This window comes from Miscanthus floridulus, chromosome 10, assembly GCF_019320115.1.
Source record: "Miscanthus floridulus cultivar M001 chromosome 10, ASM1932011v1, whole genome shotgun sequence".
NCBI lineage: Eukaryota > Viridiplantae > Streptophyta > Magnoliopsida > Poales > Poaceae > Miscanthus > Miscanthus floridulus.
In genome coordinates, this window is record NC_089589.1 from 24,779 (window position 1) to 43,280 (window position 18,502).

Sequence of the window (18,502 nt, forward strand, 5' to 3'; positions counted from 1 at the left end):
AGAACTAACACTTTTGGCCGTGCCTATTACCCTGGCGCGGCCAAATGCCTGTGTCGCGCCATGCATGGTGGCGCGACAGAGGGCTAATGTGGTAGTGACCAGATTCGCTAATCGTTGACGTGGCAGGGCCTGCCGCGCCACCGACCTTGGCGCGGTAGTGCCGCGCCCTGATCCGTGGCGCGGCAGAGCCAAATAAAACCCCGCGGCCAGTCCCGTCTGCTCGAGCAGCAAGCCCGTGTGGCCGCCACGCCCGCCGCCCCCCGGTAGTACCTGGGCAGTTTAATCGGAACGCGCCGCGTCGATAGTGGGAGTTATTCTAAGTATTGCTTGATGTAAAATCAATAGTGAATTTGTTTTTGTCTTTTGTTGAATTTTTTAATGGTCGAATAGAGAATTTGATAAGGCAATGATCTTTTTCTGTCTTTCATAATACGGTTAACCACTATGTTAACTAATCGATTACGAAAAATTGGATCGGATTGAAACGAATATTTTTTAAGGGAACTTATTTATTTGGCTTTTTGGACCCATATTGTAGGATCGGCGGCGACACGACCATGGACCCCGACTTCCTCGACCCCTCGCGCAAGTCGTCGGCCACCGGCGTCGATATACCCTGGGACTACCGGTTTCTGAACTAGTTGCTACTTAATCTCGTATGCAGTGATGCCGCGACACATTGAAACGAATATGAAGCAAATAAATGAAGTCCGTGCGCAAGTTGACAAGCTGCCACAATATTTTTATTGGTTTAACATAAGTTCGACATAACATAACCAACTAAGCCTGCAATTTTCGGACGCCAATAATAGTTCGACCTAACAAACTAAGATCCAAGAGTGTAAGGATCCCTCGAACGTCTCTGTCTCTTCAGATTTATTGGCAACACATTGGGAGTGTAGCCAACGTCGGTGTGGTCGCGTCGCCGGTGCGTACGACTCGTACCCTACAAGTATATGATATGCACGATTACTTAGAATTCTTTATGATCGTTAGTTCATGTAGCCTACATATTTAAAAAAACTACCTTTGTTAGTACCTGTGAGGCTCCTTGGGTATCAAGTGGGGCACCACCTAGCTGAGACATGCCGATCTCGTCCTGCGGCCAATCGTCCCACGGGTCGTGCTATCTACGGAAGCCCGAGGTGATGAGGACATGACACCCATGCATATGACTGTGTTTGGCGCATGGTATGGAGGGGTAGGAGGCCAGCAAGGGTGTCCAAGTCAAGAAGGAGGCCCGAGGCTAATTTGGTTCGAGTCCCCGAGGTGGAGGTCCAAAGCAATTTAAGTTTGAGTCTGTCTTGGCCTCCAGGACCAGTCTACCTTAAACTGGTCACCCAGGACGTATCCGGACTCCGTTTTTGACGATCCACATATGGTTGGAAAGCTAGTTTGATAAGGAAGCCAATATAAGTGATCTCACATCAAAAGCCCTTCAGAATCAACAGGAATCATCGAAACAAGTCAGCATCTAGAATCTGCCAGGGTGCTGTGACACCGTCTTTTGGTCCGTTGGACCGTGTATCGTGTTTGGGCCCATTAGAGGGCGCATCTAGGTAGGAGAAAACCCTAAGACCTTTATAATCATACGCTGCTGCCATCATTAGGTTTTGGGGTTTTGCTTAGATTAATCTGTCAAGAACAGTTTCGTCGTTCATCTATTTGTGAGACCCCAACTTCATGAGATTAATCATTCATCTGCAATTTGGTTGCTTTCTTTCTTGTTCTTGCTTGTGTTTTTTGTTACGCAGGCAGGGATTAGCCTTCTTGGTAAGGTCAACCGGATCTGTATCTTGGTTGATAACCAGAGGAGTTATGGTGCTAAGATTGTAGGGTTCGATCTTTCGATCTGAAGCCGAATTGGTGCGTCATTCTCCGCCACAACGATAGTTACCACTACCTGACAAAAGATTGGGAACCCCGTTCCCATTACGAGGGGTCATCATTGTCATCGTCGTCCTCGGTTGCAGGATCCTTCCCAGCGCTATGATGTGGTGGTGTACGCACCATGGAAGTGGCACCTGTCACCGGTTGAGAAGAGCCGGCTGGTGTCCTCAAAGAGGCTGAAGATGTGCCACCCGACCGCACCGAGAGTGGTGGTTCCTCATAAGGGGTGTCCATGCAGCTCAGCTTTTGAGCTAGCTTCCTGCAGCTCTTTTTCACCTTCTGCATAAATAGATGTTAAAGTTAGTGCATTTCCCAAATGCATATACACTAAAGAAACATTTTTGGAACGTACTAGTTTATGTTTACCTCCACAAAAGCCTCGAGAACGCCTAGCCCCTGCCCTCTAGACTCATGAAGCCGAAATGTTGCTTCGTTGGATAGCCTCGACAATTGTGTCGCCTGGGTACAGAAACACGGTTGAACAATTTTAGTATACATACTTAATACCAAATGGATAACAAATTGTACCATTCAAATATCTTACCACGTATCTTTGTAGCGGGGCTCTCTATAGTTGTGTGTCCTCTCTAGTGGCAGCGTCGTACACATCTTACTCCGAGTCCTCGTCAATCGCCTCCTCAGTGTACGAGGGCTTGATATGTGTCCTCGTAGACCTGTGAAGCCAGCGCAGGTACTCATCGAAGGTGTGCTGGTCGTGTGGAGGACCCGCATGGACCGACTGCCATTCCCTAGTCTCCCACAAGTGGATGTGCGCGTTGTGTGTCACGCGCCAATCCTTGGTCTTGTACCTCTTCCTGCAGTCATACCTGCAACAAAACGATGTTAGTTGTACCACACACACCTCTGAATTGTAGCTTTGTTATTAATCAATAACGCACCTGTGCAATCCTTGGTTGGTGAAGTAAGGTGGTGGTGGGTAGCCTATCATTCTTCCAAACTATCTGCAGACCATGACGGGCAAGTGAATCTCAACCACGTGGAAGAAAATAAGAGGAACGTTGCAACAATACTCCTCTGACTCGTCCCTAGTGATAGGACTGAGATAGTACTGGAGCTCTGGAGCATGCCAAGGACACCAATGCACTTGAACATTTCATAATTGAGTTAGGCTGTGATATAGTGTAGATCGAACAAGACACAGGTATGATAGTAAAGAGAGCGTAACCTGGTGCTATGTCAAGACGTCGAGGCCGTCTGTGTACTCCCTGTACTTGCGCCTCGCATTCCCTCTAACTAACTCTGATTCCGTCCAGATAAACAGAGCTATAGGGAGTATATCATGCCCGTTCCATTGCTGCATTGAACACGATAATGAATTAGCCATTAACAAACTCATCATATGTAACCATATCAAAGAATATAATGAACCGAAGTACTTACCGATAAACCAGTATTAAGAGGCCTCCCAATGGGCCATCGTTCCCAACACCAAACCTGGAGTAGGTACGAGCAACCCCCAAGGTTCGCATACCCTGAGGTGCGACGGCAGGCAACGCATAGCTGTCGATACGTCCATGCCAGGACTGCGTTGTCACAGTTGTACGCCGCTATGTTCACCCATGGCTAGCGTAATATGTCAAGGAAGATCTAGCTGATGGTGTTGCCCGAGACATCAGGGAAGAGGAAAGCACCAAGAAAGTGCCAGAGCCACACTCGAGCGAACCTGTCAATCTGAGCCTCCTTAGCCTGTGGGTCCAAGTAATCAAAGCGCTCCGTGATCCAGGACGATGAAACATCGAAAGTTTTCTTGAAATTTACCAAAGAAAATGAGACCCGATGGCTGTAGGAAAGCGATGCAAGTATTAAATAGGCTTGAATTTCTCACTTATTTTTCTTGGAAGCCTCGTCGTCCGGTGGAAGAAAGCTAGTAAACTGAGCCACCAGCTCCCTCCAGTGATCGTTGTCAACTATCTCTGTCACTGGAAGTCCCCCCATCCGAAGGCTAAAAATAGCCTTCACGTCCTACATGGTCAAGGTCATCTCGCCACAAGGTAGGTGAAACATGTGGGTCTCAGGTCTCCACCTGTTATAATAATAGAACGACTGTTAGTTGCCTCAAATTTGTTACAAGAAAGTTACGTACAAAGAATGCACTCGCACCTGTCTACAGCTACAGTAAGTAGTGCTGGGTCAAGGGGCAGAAGACCGTGGTTGACAACACGGACAAGCTCGAGAAAGCCAGCACGCCGTATGTACGACGCGTAACGCTCGTCCCACTGGTGCGCCCTGGTGTGCGTGCGGGGCCTCAAAGTAGGCAAGGCCACCTCTGCGTCGTTGTCACTCAAGATGTGTGCTCGGTGCTGGTCGTCGTACTCCACCTCAAGAATGGGGTACAACGGGTGCTGTGTGGGAGGGGCCATCCTATTATAAATTGATAAACAAAGCGTTAGAGTATTCAAATTAATAAAATTCAAATTAACATTATGTAGCATTGTAAAATTTGAACTACTTGTTATGCAATACAAACACAATATGGAAGCACATGTATATATTCAAAGTAACATTAATAGACATCACGCACTAGTAACATAAACAACTTTATTAGGAATATAAGCATTTGACGAAACTTCATGAAGTCATCAAAATCGACGTATCACGCACTAGTAAGTACCGACATTTGTAAACTAGTATCTATACCCAAAATCCCTAACTAAATAACTAACTATAAACTAAATAATAAATACCTAATCAATCTCTAAATCCAAAATCCTAACTATACTAGAACACACAACCTCAAACCTAAAAACTACCTACCTAAATCACAAACAAACTCACTAACTATCCTAAATTACTAACTATCCTAAATCACTAACTATTATAAATCAATAACAATCATAAAACCCTAACTATCCTAAATTACTAACTATCCTAAATCACTAATAATCAAAATAACATAAAATCGAGAGGGAGGTACCTTAGGAGCGGGCGGACTGACGCGTCGGCGTTCGTGGCGCGACCGGCACAGGCGCTGTTTGGGGAGTGGGCGGGCGGGCACGTGCGGGCGTTGCGCAGGGGCGGGGCGCGTGCGGATGGCGGGCAGGCGGGCAGGCGTGTGTGCGGGCGGCCAGGCTCGCTCGCGATATTTATTTGGCCCTGCAGCGCCATGCGCCGTTTCGCGGCACTACCGCGCCAAGATCGGTGGCACGGCAGAGCCCTGCCATGTCAATGATCGCGATTCCGACCGCCGCCACGTTAGCCCGCTGCCGCGCCACCATGCATGGCGCGGCACAGGCATTTGGCCACGCCAGGGCAATAGGCGTGGCCAAAAGTGTTAGTTTTAAAAAAAACAGGCAGTGTTAGATTTAAAATTAGTTTTTGAAAAGTGTTAAAATTTAAAAAAAATCACGCGCGACGACTGTTTTGTAGAGAAGCCCCTGAGCTTTGAGGTAATAGTACAACTACCATGTGTACTGATCCTATCGGCGGTGGCTTTACGACCAAGCCCTCGGTTGTTTTCGTCCTCACCACAGGCAAGTCCCTGGAATCCCCGCGCGCGCCGGAGTGGCGGCCGACGGCATAAGGCGGTTACACCAGACAAACTAGGCTCGCTACGATGGAATTAAGGGGCTGACCATCATCTATAGCTAAATGCTCAAGGATGGGTGGCGGTTAGGGACTTGGAGGCGCACTGTCGCGGGCTATAGTGGCGAGCGGCTATCTACAGTGGCGGCGCAACTGTTCTGGCGAGCCTACACCCTCACGGAAAGGTAGAGATAGCGGAGAAGCATCAGTAGCTCACCTTGGTGTACGCCCTACTGACGGTTGAAGCAGGGGAGCGCTGCGACAGTCTGACCACGTACGAGCCACTGGGGCGACGATGCTCCGAGATGGACACCCATGCGTCATCATGTCTCCGATGAGTTCCCTGACCAAAATAGCGCGAGCACCGGATGGAGGGAGTCAAGGCAAGTTCGGGGTTACGAACAATTGAACTGCTATTAACCCTACGGGCCTTACCCCCAAACCTACCGGCTCGACGGCGCACATGACCAGCGGCAAGCAAAAATGCCTAATTTCTGGTTGGTAGTGCTTGGGCGGGCTTGAGGAGGAGGGGAAGCCTAATTAACCTCTTGTACTACTTTACGGTATGAGGGATTGGACTCGGAGCCTGAGCTGGGGATTTAGAAGGGATGGTGCGCTGCTGCTGCTACGTCTTGGCCCGCGGCCTCGACTTAACGCGGGCCGACCAAGACATGACGAGGGCACAGCCGCATGGGGACATGGCCGTGCGAGCGTAACAGAGGCGCGTCGATTAGTGAGGGGATAAGGACAGAAACGGAACAAGCAAGAGCGCCAAGCACAACGCGCCAAGGCCATAATGGCGGGCGACAGGGCAGCGGTGGTAGCCGAGACAACGGTGACTCGGTGGGTAGGTAGAACAAGTGGCGAGACGGGCACCACGATGGCCAGACGCGCAACTGCCGCGGCGTCGGCTTGGCCCCATGCACGGTCTGGCTGGCAGCGCGCGCGCGGCAGAGACAGTGCCGTCGAGCAGGGCCAGGCAGCGGTGCAGGATTGCAAAGAGCGTGGACGCGACGACGACGCGACGGCGCTGGCAGCAGGGACAAGCTCTGATAAAAATTGGTTTTCCACCCTTGACATATCATGAGTTATCGAATAAATTTCTATTTAACATTTTTATTGGTCATTTTAGGCTATAAGAAATTTATCAACACCTTGTATCATATGCATTATTACATAAACATGATGCTCATGACATGATTTTATAGTTTGTTTAGGGCGTAACACCGAGGGTGTTACCATAGGTTCATCAAAAGATCGCGGACAATTTGATATGATATTTAAGACCCTTATTTAGTGTGACACCATAGCCACGTTGTATTTGTTCTCTTGTGATTTGTTTATAATTTGTTAATTGTCTTTGTGTTATATTACCTTTTTGTCCTTGTCTAACTACATAAAAATTTATGAATTATTAATTGTCTTTGTGTCAATATATAAATTAGATTTCGTCAGGTTAATAGTTTTGTCTGTTAGTGCACTGTCCGCTCTTGCCCTCGCCAATGGAGTAAATGGATCTTGGTTGCTGAATTTTGGTATAATACTTCTATTCATTCAGCTTTTGACAAATCACCATTTGAGGTGCTCTATGGTTATACACCTCGTCAGTTGGGAATATCCAATCTCAAGCTCTGCAACATACCTGATTTGGAGCAGTGGCTTACTACCGGGAGTTCTTCTCTCAATTGATCAAGTAGCAGTTGCAGAGGGCTCAGCAACGCATTAAGTCTCAAGCCGACAAACACAGGACTGAAAGGGAGTTTGCTGTTGGCGATTCAGTGTTGCTCTAACCGTATGTTCAGTCGACGGTGGCTTCAAGGTCCAGTCAGAAACTGTCTTTCAGATTCTATGGATCGTTCAAGATCATTCAGCGTGTCGGTCAGGTGCCCTACAAGCTTAATTTTCCGACTGATGCCAAGATACATCCCGTGGTTCACGTATCTCAGCTTAAACAGCACATTCCAGCTACTGCGTCAGTAAGTTCAGATCTCTCCTCTGTTAGTTCTGATCTTGCGGCGGATTCTGGAGAAGCGTTCTGTCAGACGCGGTGATTCGGTGGTCCCTCAGCATCTCATCCAATAGAGTGACTTGCCATCTGAGATGGCGACTTGGGAGGACGCCACGAGGCAATCGGACAACCTGCTGTCGATGCAAGTGTGATGTTATCGGATCTGCTACAGCTTGAGCACAAGCCACAAGCTGTTCTTCGAGCGAGGAGTGTTATAGCTCATGGGGCTTGGGTTGGTACAGCGTAGTGGGCCGCGTATGTGCGCGTTGGTGTAAGCGTGGAGTCGGTGATTGGCCAGCGGTGCTTATAAGTTGAGCCTTTGTAAACAGAGCAATCATCGAAGAATAGCTGAATCCGTCCTAACTACCCGTCCCATGAATTCTGCCGTGTTCCTTCCTGTTCTCCGCAACTTCTCGCTACGTTTCCCTCTCATACTCCTTTCAGCTAATGCGTACATCATTGTGTATGTACGTACTAATTTTGTCTCAATAAAAGCTGTATGGGAAAGGAGCAGTAACATCCGTCTCATCACCATGCTTATCCATATCGTTGATGTGGGTCCATTCTTTTTCTTAGAAAAAAAGGCCCACTTAACTGGTAGTGGTACCTTTTTATGTAAAAAAATATATTATTTATTACCATTAATGTTAGCATTTACATCTGCGTGTTACGAAGTTATCTGTTTAGCCACACATCCATGTTAGGGTCTGTTTGGTTTCTACACGAGCTCAAAGTCCTGTCACATCGAATGTTTGATATATGTATGGAGTATTAAATATAGATTAATTACGAAATTAATTGCACAACTTGTGACTAATTTGAGAGATGAATTTTTTAAACCTAATTAGTTCATGATTTGACAACGTGTCGCTACAGTAAACATGTGCTAACGAAGGATTAATTAGGCTTAAAAAATTCGTCTTGTAAATTAGCCTCCATCTATATAATTGGTTTTGTAATTAATCTATATTTAATGTTCCTTATTAGTATCTAAATGTGGCAGAACCTCCTAAATTATATGACCCACATGCACTTATCATTGTCCAACGACCTTTGACAACTATGCATATGTTCCTGGTAACTTAAGAAGTCTGTCGGGTGTCCTCGGGGAACCCCGAATCATCCACGATTTCCGAGCAGGATCACATTACAGAGTCATTGCAGTATTACAACATTTATTCAAAAATCAACACCAGAGTAAAAACAGCGGAAGTCTTACAATAACATAATTTACAAAACAGTAGTTTCAAACCTCGCAGCTAGGTTCGATGTTTATTACAAAACGAAATAGTGGAGTGGCATTATAATATAATACAAAACACACAATGAAACTGCCCTGCCCAAGGGCCACACATTTACTTATCGTCATCGACCTGAACAACAGTCATGCAGCAAGGTCCAAAACAGACCTGCTCATGAGGCTCACCTGCAACAAGGGTCAACGAACCCTGAGTACAAAAGTACTCAACAAGACTTAACCGAAATAAAAATTGATATAACGCAGGAATGCAGGCTCAGGGATTCAAGGTATGGCTTTAGTAATAATTAAAGTTCTTTTACGTAAAAGCTCTTTAACAAAATTCTTTATATCAATATTTAAAACTTCATAAGATCATATACAAAGCTGACATGATCCGTATTGAGATCATGAAACTTCATATCCAACACTTTCTCAAACCAGCCTCAAGTTCCAGTTATTAATACTACGATGATGAACAGTGAGTTGAGTCTCCATAACCGAGGAGCAACGACGATTCGAACCGATTATAAACCCAGCTGGGAATTCCAGACCACACGACATATGCAGGTCCCCGACCTACATATACCAACCTACCCTCAGGTCCTCTAAAACAAGAATGGGTCCACGCCACCCGAGAATACAGTACTCCACCATTCCAGCTCATGGCCACGTGGGTACACGCTATTCCCGCCATCTCTCCACTCCCAGTGCGCAAGTAGCCGTTCTCGTACTAGAATCGCCAAGTTAAGGCTTACCGAAGTATGTGGTTAGTACTACAAAGTCTCACCTCATGCAATTCAACAACGGACGTGCCTTAATCGACACAGGCGGAAAGAACCCGCTCACAAGACCTCCATGTCTTGTGGCTCACACACACCGAGTTCGTCCGGTCTAGATTTATTACTCCACATTCCCCTATCACATGATAACATAAGTAACCAGGGTTCCATTTTAAACTTGCATGTGACGGTTAATCACCTGACTTTTAGCGGTCTAAGCATAGCTAAGCATAACTAGGCAATTACGAATTAAAACTGGTAACAAGGTAGATATGGAAAAACAAGATTGGTAATGCACCAATTGGGTTTTCACTTAACTCCTAATCACTTAATGCAGTACAGAAAAGCAAAAGAGAAATCAATTTGTAAAACACAAGGTAGGGTTGTATGCATCCGGGGCTTGCCTTCGTTGACGGAAAAGTCCGGTTCCTGCGACGTTTCAAAAGTATTCGATCCGACCTCAACAGACAGATTAACCTCCTCAACAACTTGATTAACTACCATATTTTCACCTCCATTCACTACACGTAATAACAATGCCATGTTTAACATGATGTGGAATACGAAACATGATGCTCGATGATGGACGCAAAATTAATAATTTAAATACAACTTTCCTTCGCGGTACAGTTGCAAGTCAAATAGATTAAATCTTTTTCGTAACACATACCTCAATTGCCAAGGATCATTATCAACTAATGACCCAAGGTCATCACTCAATCCAAAATTTCAAACAAAACCTAAATCATTAAAGGTTACTATTTATTTTTATGAATTAATTATTTAATTCAAAATTATGAAATAAATCAACTTATTCTAATTGAACTCAAAATTTTAGTACATGTTCATTACATGATAACTAAGTGGCAAAACAAATTTCATAATTTTTGAACAATTAAATAAGCCTAGAAAAATCATGGAAATCCATTTATTAATAAATTGAGTAATTTTTATCACATCCAAAAAGTACTGAAAAATATTATTTCATATTTTTCTTAAATACTATACATCACAGAGAGGTCACACAAAAATTTTCATAATTTTTGGAGCTATAAATAAATCTACACAAAAATAACAAATTATAGCACTATTTAATCATTTCTGAAAAAGGAAAAATTCATTTTCAAATCACCTGCTCACACAAACAACTCGGGAAGAACCAGGAGCTCACACAAACAACTCGGAAGAACCAGGAGCTCACACAAAACAACTCGGAAAGAACTAGGAGCTCACACAAAACAACTCGAAAAGAACCAGGAGCTCACACAAACAACTCGGAAAGAATCAGGAGCTCACACAAACAAATCGGAAAGAACCAGGAGCTCACACAAACAACTCGGAAAGAACCAGGAGCTCACATAAACAACTCAGAAAGAACTAGAAGCTCACACAAACAACTCGAGAAGAACCAGGAGCTCACCCCGAACACACTGGAGCATAAAGTTGGATCGGAAGAGCAACGGATGAGTGGTTCGACGTGCACAGGAAGCACCAGTAGCTCACCCCGAACTCGATGGAGCAAAGAACGGGGCTGGAGAAGCAACGGTGAAGCAGATCGACGATCCGAGCAACCACGGCGGAGCAAAACGTCGACGGTGGCGGTGCTCCGGCGACTGCGATGGACAAAAGGATCAAGCAACAAGGTATTAAGGACCACGGCATCAAGGCGAAGCTAGAGCTACGCTGAGCAAGGACAAATACGCACCGGAGAGCTCTGGCCATGGTGACGCGCTCGCGACAGCGGTGCTGCCGGCCGCGAGGAAGAAGAGCAACGAACGGGGGTTCCCAGCAAAATAAAGTGACCAGAACTGGCTGGCTGGGTGCGCAAGGAGCAGGCAAAGCTAGGACAGGCTTTGCCGAGACGGCAATGGCGCTGAATCAACGGCGAAAGCTCGACGAAGCGATGGTGGTGGCGTCAGGAAAACAGAGAAGAAGGGAAAACGAAGAACGGCGACTGTACAGGCTTTATAGGGCGGCCAGGAAGCAAAGAGAAGCCACGCAGGGGCCTTTCCCGCGCCAGCGCGAAGCCAAGGGCGGCCATAGTCGCGTCTGGAAGCAGAAGGAAGGTCGTAGACGGGGAGTTGGCTTCCGCGGTTACTGTTCATCAAAATTACCAAACTGCCATTCGATTTAAAAATCCAAATTACTCCCAAATTTATGTAACAACTCAAAAATCTCCAAAAATAAAAGTTGTTCAAAATCAAAAGTTCTACAACTTTGCTTTTATAACCACCCCCTAATTCGGTCTACATTTTGAAATGCAAATTTGAATTCAAAAAGAGAACATTTAAAGAATTATGCCTTTTCAAATTACTTCAAATTTTATAAAACAACTTTGAAAACTCCAAGAACAAACTTTGTATAACTTGACAAGCTCTACACTTTTGCTTTTAGGCTCAACCCCAAAATATGCTTAGATTTTGAAATGAATTTTTCAGGGTAGAATTTAAATGCTGAAAAGAGGGGTTTTCTCGAAAAATTCAAAATCCAAACAAACTTTGATCTTGAGTCAAACAATACAATGCAACACATACCACATAAATATAAACTTGTATTAGTGTATGCATCCCAAAGTTTTCACCAAATGCCAAATGCTTTGCAATGCATATGATGACATGTCAGATTTTAATATTTAAACACCCGAGGTGTTACACTAAATATTCGATGTGATATGAATTTTAGGAGCAATTAAAGAACCAAACACCCCCATATTCTGGTAACAACAAGGAGATATATAATAAGCCTTAAAAAACGTGTCTTCCTTCCATGGTCTTTTTTTTTCTTGAACTTACATGTAGAGCTTGAAAACAAAAATCTCTTTCATCCGTACTTTTTTATCTCATTCGGGCTATTGACGGTGTTAAGTGTGATATAAAATAGATTATTTATATATTTACTATTATTATAATATAAGTGATATAATAAGTAGCATGTCAATGACTTATGTGTCCTGACATGGTGTAAGATGTCTAAATGCCAGACGTTGCTGCTATGCCTTCCCCGCCGCTCGCCGGAGTCCACCGCCACCGGACAGCAACCACCACCTAGTGCCTGTCCCTGATGCCCATGGCGCCCGACCGCCCCTTAGAAGCCTTCCTCGCAGCCACCCGTGGCGCCATCGCGCACCTTCACCTTCCCGTCATCCACATCCCCGGATCCCATTCCGGTCCCAATCCCATCCCCAAGGAACCCGAGGCCGACTGCCTGTTCCACCTCCACGTCGTCGTCACCAACTTCCTCCACAAGCCCCTCAAGTCATTCGCCAGGTGCTTCAAGCCCAAGCGGCGGGGAGGCAAACAATCCCCGCCGCTCCACTGGGATCACAGCAATGGCGCCACCCCGCAGCAGCAACTGGAGCTCCTGCTCTGCATTGCGTTCGACGCCTTCGCCCACAACCTGCACTTGCTGGCGGATGCCTGCAGGCAGAAAGGTGAAGAATTTGGTTTGGCTAATCGACAGCTCGAGCAATTTGTGGTTCTTAGGAAGATAATCAATGGGAACAGGGCCGATTTCGATGGGTTCCTTTCCAACCTGGGTTTTGCAAAGGTTGGGGCACCGCCGCCACGAGCAAGGATCATGGGTGGTGCGTCCCCTGTCCCTGCACCAGCACCAGTAAGCGACCAGGAGGATGGTGGTGGAATTGGGGACAGCGACCAGGAGGATGGTGGTGGAATTGGGGGCAGCGAGGCAGTGGACAATGCTAGCGGTACACAGCAGCCACCACAGAGATTGCCTGCCTGGCTGCTTAACATTCCTTTGTCGAATGTGGAGCGTCTGCGGTCTACGCTGTCGGCAGCTTCACTGACAGAACTCATTGAATTAGTCCCGCAGCTGGTGAGCAAATCATCAACATTGGCAGATGCACATCCTGACAAGAAGAAGCTTTTCTCAGTGCAAGATTTCTTCAGATATGCAGAAATTGAAGGTAACATCATTTTTCATTTTCGAACAGAGAGGTGTCCTCATTTCAGTATGTAGGCTCATGGTCTGCAATTGCCAATCATGCATCGATTTTACCATATGGCACCAGTCGGGGGAATCACCAAATTAGGTCAGTGACCGTTAGTCCTCTGTAGAAGGCTGAAATGCCAGTTTTTATGTCGAAGTTCTTATATTGTGCACAATTTAATCACTAGACTTATTCAAATATGCAGATTCTAAAATCTGTACTGATGTTATCCATTATTGTACCACTGTATCTAGAAAATTTAGGTGAGCTACTATCAAAGATATGCCTATCAGACATTTTAATTGATCCATCTGTTATTTTTCCTGTTAGTACACTTTTGGTCAGGCTACGGTCTATATCCATCATAGGATTTTCAAACTATAGCTCTAATCGGTGCCTCAGCAATTCAGCATTCTGCATAACATAGTGATACTTATGAAAAGGTTGCTCTTTTTATGTATTAGCTGGATCATAAGGTGATATTTGTAGATGATGTTCTGCTGCTGCAGGAAAGCGATTCTTTGAAGAGTTAGACAGAGATGGTGATGGCCAAGTCACTCTAGAAGATCTCGAAATTGCAATGAGGAAGAGGCGGTTACCAAGGAGGTATGCTAGAGAATTGTTCCGCCATACAAGAAGCAACTTCTTTTCGAAATCAATTGGGTGGAAGCAATTTTTATCCTTGATGGAACAGAAGGAGGCAGAAGGGCGTGCCTGGTGCAAGCGGTAGAGTCTTACCGCCTGTGACCGGAAGGTCCTGGGTTCGAGTCGCGGTCTCCTCGCATTGCACAGGCGAGGGTAAGGCTTGCCACTGACACCCTTCCCCAGACCCCGCACAGAGCGGGAGCTCTCTGCACTGGGTACGCCCTTTTATGGAACAGAAGGAGGCAACCATTCTCCGAGCATATACCACGTTGTGTTTGAGCAAGTCTGGAACACTTCACAAGAATCAAATTTTGACTTCCTTGAAAGGTGCTGGACTTCCGGCCAATGAAGATAATGCCATTGCCATGCTACGGTATCTAAATTCTGATTCAGAAGCATCAATCTCATATGGCCATTTCCGGAACTTCATGCTTCTACTTCCTTCAGAACGCCTTGAGGATGATCCTCGGTATGTCTGATGTATCCTGTTAGAAGAAACTTGTGCTTGAATTGGCTTTAGTGAATTGTGACTCTGCAACTATCACCAATTCTGACTTTCTTTCAACATTATATGGTGCTCTCTTTTCCATCTTACCTTTTCTTCACTTACAAATGCATTCAGGAACATCTGGTTTGAAGCTGCTACTGTTGTTGCTGTTCCCCCACCTATAGAAATATCCACAGGAAGTGTTTTGAAGTCTGCTTTAGCTGGAGGTCTTGCTCTGCTGCATCCTATTGATTCAATGAAGGTACAGTACCATGCTTGTTTATACCGTTTTAGTTCAAACAAGTGATTCAATAAAGCACATGACTATGATTGCCCATCACAAATCAATAAGCATGTGGTTTGCCAAGGCATTATCTGTAACCTCATGGATTAGTTTAAGATAACAGTTCAGTCTACTGACCAAAATACCCAAATTCAATTCTTTATCTTTTTTGCTGTATCAGACACGTGTCCAAGCATCTACACTCTCATTTCCAGAGATCATTTCAAAGCTTCCACAAATTGGGCTTCAGGGATTGTATCGAGGTTCTATCCCAGCAATTCTCGGCCAGTTTTCAAGGTCTGTGCTATTTAATTGGTTTATATGCAAAATTCTTTGTAGGCTACAAAACTCAAATCCTGTCATTTGCAGCCATGGTTTGAGGACAGGAATCTTTGAAGCAAGCAAGCTTGTATTAATTAATGTCGCTCCAACACTTCCAGAGATTCAGGTACGATTTACTACTCCAGTACTTGTGCAAACTCTATATTCTCTATAATAAAGGGACCTGGAGCACCTTATAAATCTCATGATAGAACAGAACTTAGTATTTGTAACAGAAACTTTATGGTCTCCGCAATAATTGTTGTGCTTTGTGGAATTGCTTGATGATTGGCTTTTTGTTCCATAGGTGCAATCAATGGCTTCCTTCTGCAGCAGTCCTAGGGACTGCAGTCCATATACCTTGTGAGGTTCTTAAGCAGCGTTTGCAAGCTGGAATCTTCAACAATATAGGGGAGGCAATTGTTGGCACCATGTGACAAGATGGCCCAAAGGGATTTTTTCGTGGCACTGGGGCCACACTCTGTCGTGAGGTTCCGTTCTATGTCGCTGGAATGTGCCTCTATGCGGAAGCTAAGAAGGTATCCTCAGTTTTTTATTGATTCTATGTTTTCACCAGACCTTCAAGTGGCATTCTCAAATCCCTATGTTGTTAACAAGTCAGATACTACCTTTGGCTGATTTTGAGCTTACTATCAGTTCTACAGTTTGGAAAACCCCCCAAAAAAATTTACCATTCCTCTGACTCTAGAAAGGCAGCCTAATGGAAGTTTGTTACTTGCATATGTACATACCTGCGGCTTGATTTATTTCTTTGTTACACATGAAAGTTGGTACCAAATGGAGCTGCGTTAGGGGTAGAAATTTTCACTCATTTAGTCAGTTACCACTTACTAGTGCCCAATGTTTTCTGATCGGCTTATCGTTCCTAATCGGTCTGGTACCGATTAGGACGAACAGGACGATTAATCGACCTCTGATCGGTCTAATCGTCCATATAATCGTTCAGCATATAGCTTCCACTGCAAGCTGCCGCCTTCGATTTTCATCTATGCAAGTTCAGCAAAAAGCCAAAGAAACAAAGCATCAAGATTTGAGCATAGTGCAGAGGAAAGGAGATGACAGAAATGACAGAACAAAGCCGATTTAATGACTCACCTTCAGAGGAGGAGCTCATCTTCGTGCTCCCTGGACCTGCAGCCTGCAGGTGGGGAAGAGAATAGGCGACCCTGCAGCAGAAGGGAGGAGGAAGCAGCAAGCAGCAGGAAAGATCCACGGATGGGCTGCTTGGATTGGAACTGGAAGGGAGGGAGGAGGGAGTGAGATGCACGCAGGCAGCAGGGAAGAAATAGAGCTCAGCTGCTGAGCTGCACACACACGAGAGTGAGGACTGAGGACCGAGGAGATAAAGAGTGGGGGTGAGGTATATAAGAGAAACCCTAATGGGCCTGGCCCAAATAAATATAGCCCACTAAACTGAAGTAGCCCATCTGGCTATTTAGAGCTGATCGGCAAAGAGGCCTAATCGGACGATTAATCGCGATTAATCGGACGATCAGCTTTCTGATCGCTCTGATCGAATCGGAGGGCCTAATCAAGTGCTAAGTACCGATAAGGACGATTAATCGTGATTAATCGCGATTAATCGGACGATCAGAAAACATTGCTAGTGCCACTAGTGGTTTTGATTGTCATAATTTGTAAATAATAGCTGTATCTGTCATGTCAGTACCACTATGCCTTGCTTATTGACATATTTAATGATGTCCGCCTTGGTTTTGCAGGCAGCACAGCATGTTTTGAAGAGAGATTTGGATGCATGGGAAACAGTGGCAGTGGGAGCATTGTCTGGAGGACTTGCGGCAATAGTGACCACTCCATTTGACGTGATGAAGACGCGGATGATGACTGCCCCTCCAGGCACACCAGTGTCTATGCAGATGATAGTCTTCTCCGTCCTTAGAAATGAGGGTCCACTTGGGCTTTTTAAGGGCGCGATCCCCCGCTTCTTCTGGATTGCCCCTCTTGGTGCAATGAACTTTGCAGGCTACGAGCTTGCCAAGAAGGCGATGACCGAAGATGAGAGCAAGTCCAGAGAATCAATAGAGGAGAAGAAAACCATGGTGGGTTCCAGAGGATAACCTACCTTTCACCTGGTTAACATGTATGGTGCAGAGAAACTGAAACCAGACAACAGGAAATTTAGTGCAGAGAAGCAACAGAACACCTGCCATCTTCCTTGTGAATCCAATTTTTAGGTTGTCATACATGTATGGTGCAAAGAAACTGAAACCACACAACTGGAAATGTTCCGTCCATATTGCAGAGAAGCAACAGAACATCTGCCACCTTCCTTGTGAATCCAATTTTTAGGCTGTCATATTTCCCCCTCCGAGGGAAATTTGCCGAATTTCCATCCCCGTAGGCCTTGAGATGGCTGTATAGTACAGTAGACGAGAAAAGGACTAGAGGATAGAGGCACTGCTGGAGCTGCTGTTCTTTTGCTGGACAGGACAGCTCGCTTCTTGTTTGTTGTTTAAGGATGATCCATAGCCTTCCTTGTTAAACCTGATGTAAATTTGCTGCTGTACTTGCCCTGGTTACCAATTGGCTTTGACCTGATTGTTTTTGGTGGTTGAAACAGACTAATAAAGTGATAAGGAGAACAAATAAAAAAAATGTAATGTTGAAGACAGTCCTTGCACTGTTATCTGTTGGAGAAAATGAATAACAAGGGGAATAAATAAGGAGGAATTGGAGTGAATTTCTAATTGTAGCCTTCCATGACCATAATATTCTATCTTCTGAACTTTGTTAATAAAAAAGAGAGTTAAATGCACCAGCGGCCCTCGAACTTGTAGCGTGTCACATAGGTCCATGAACTTGGAAAATGCATCTCTGAGTCAGTAAACTTGTTAAGTGGTGCACCGTAGGCTCATACCAGTCACGTGCACATTTTTTGCTGACGTGGCATGCTAGTATGACATATAAATGCACCAGCGGCCCTCGAACTTGTAGGTGTGTGTCACATAGGTCCATGAACTTGAAAAATGCATTTCTGGGTCACTAAACTTGTTAAGTGGTGCACCGCAGGCCCATACCAGCCACGTGCATATTTTTTTTGCTGACGTGACATGCTAGTATGACATATAATTTTCATTTAACCCATCACATCTATTTTTCTCATAAAAAATAGACCCCAGCGCCCACCCTGCTCACGAACACACCGAGCCGACGCAGACCACGGAGTAGTGCATGGGGCCGCACGCCTGGTCCGAGTGCGAGAGCGGGGCGGAGCAGTCCCGCGTGTCAAAACTGCTCGCCGGCCTAGAGGAAGAGACCTGCATAGTGAAGCAAGCGTGGGCCTGTGGTGCACCACTTAACAAGTTTAGTGACCCA

The 18,502-nt window shown here is 45.4% G+C and overlaps 1 pseudogene; it reads left to right on the forward strand.

The window, feature by feature from the left end:
- The first annotated feature begins 12,469 nt into the window (after window positions 1-12,469).
- LOC136487464 (uncharacterized) lies at window positions 12,470-17,867 on the forward strand (annotated as a pseudogene).
- Window positions 17,868-18,502: the final 635 nt, after the last annotated feature.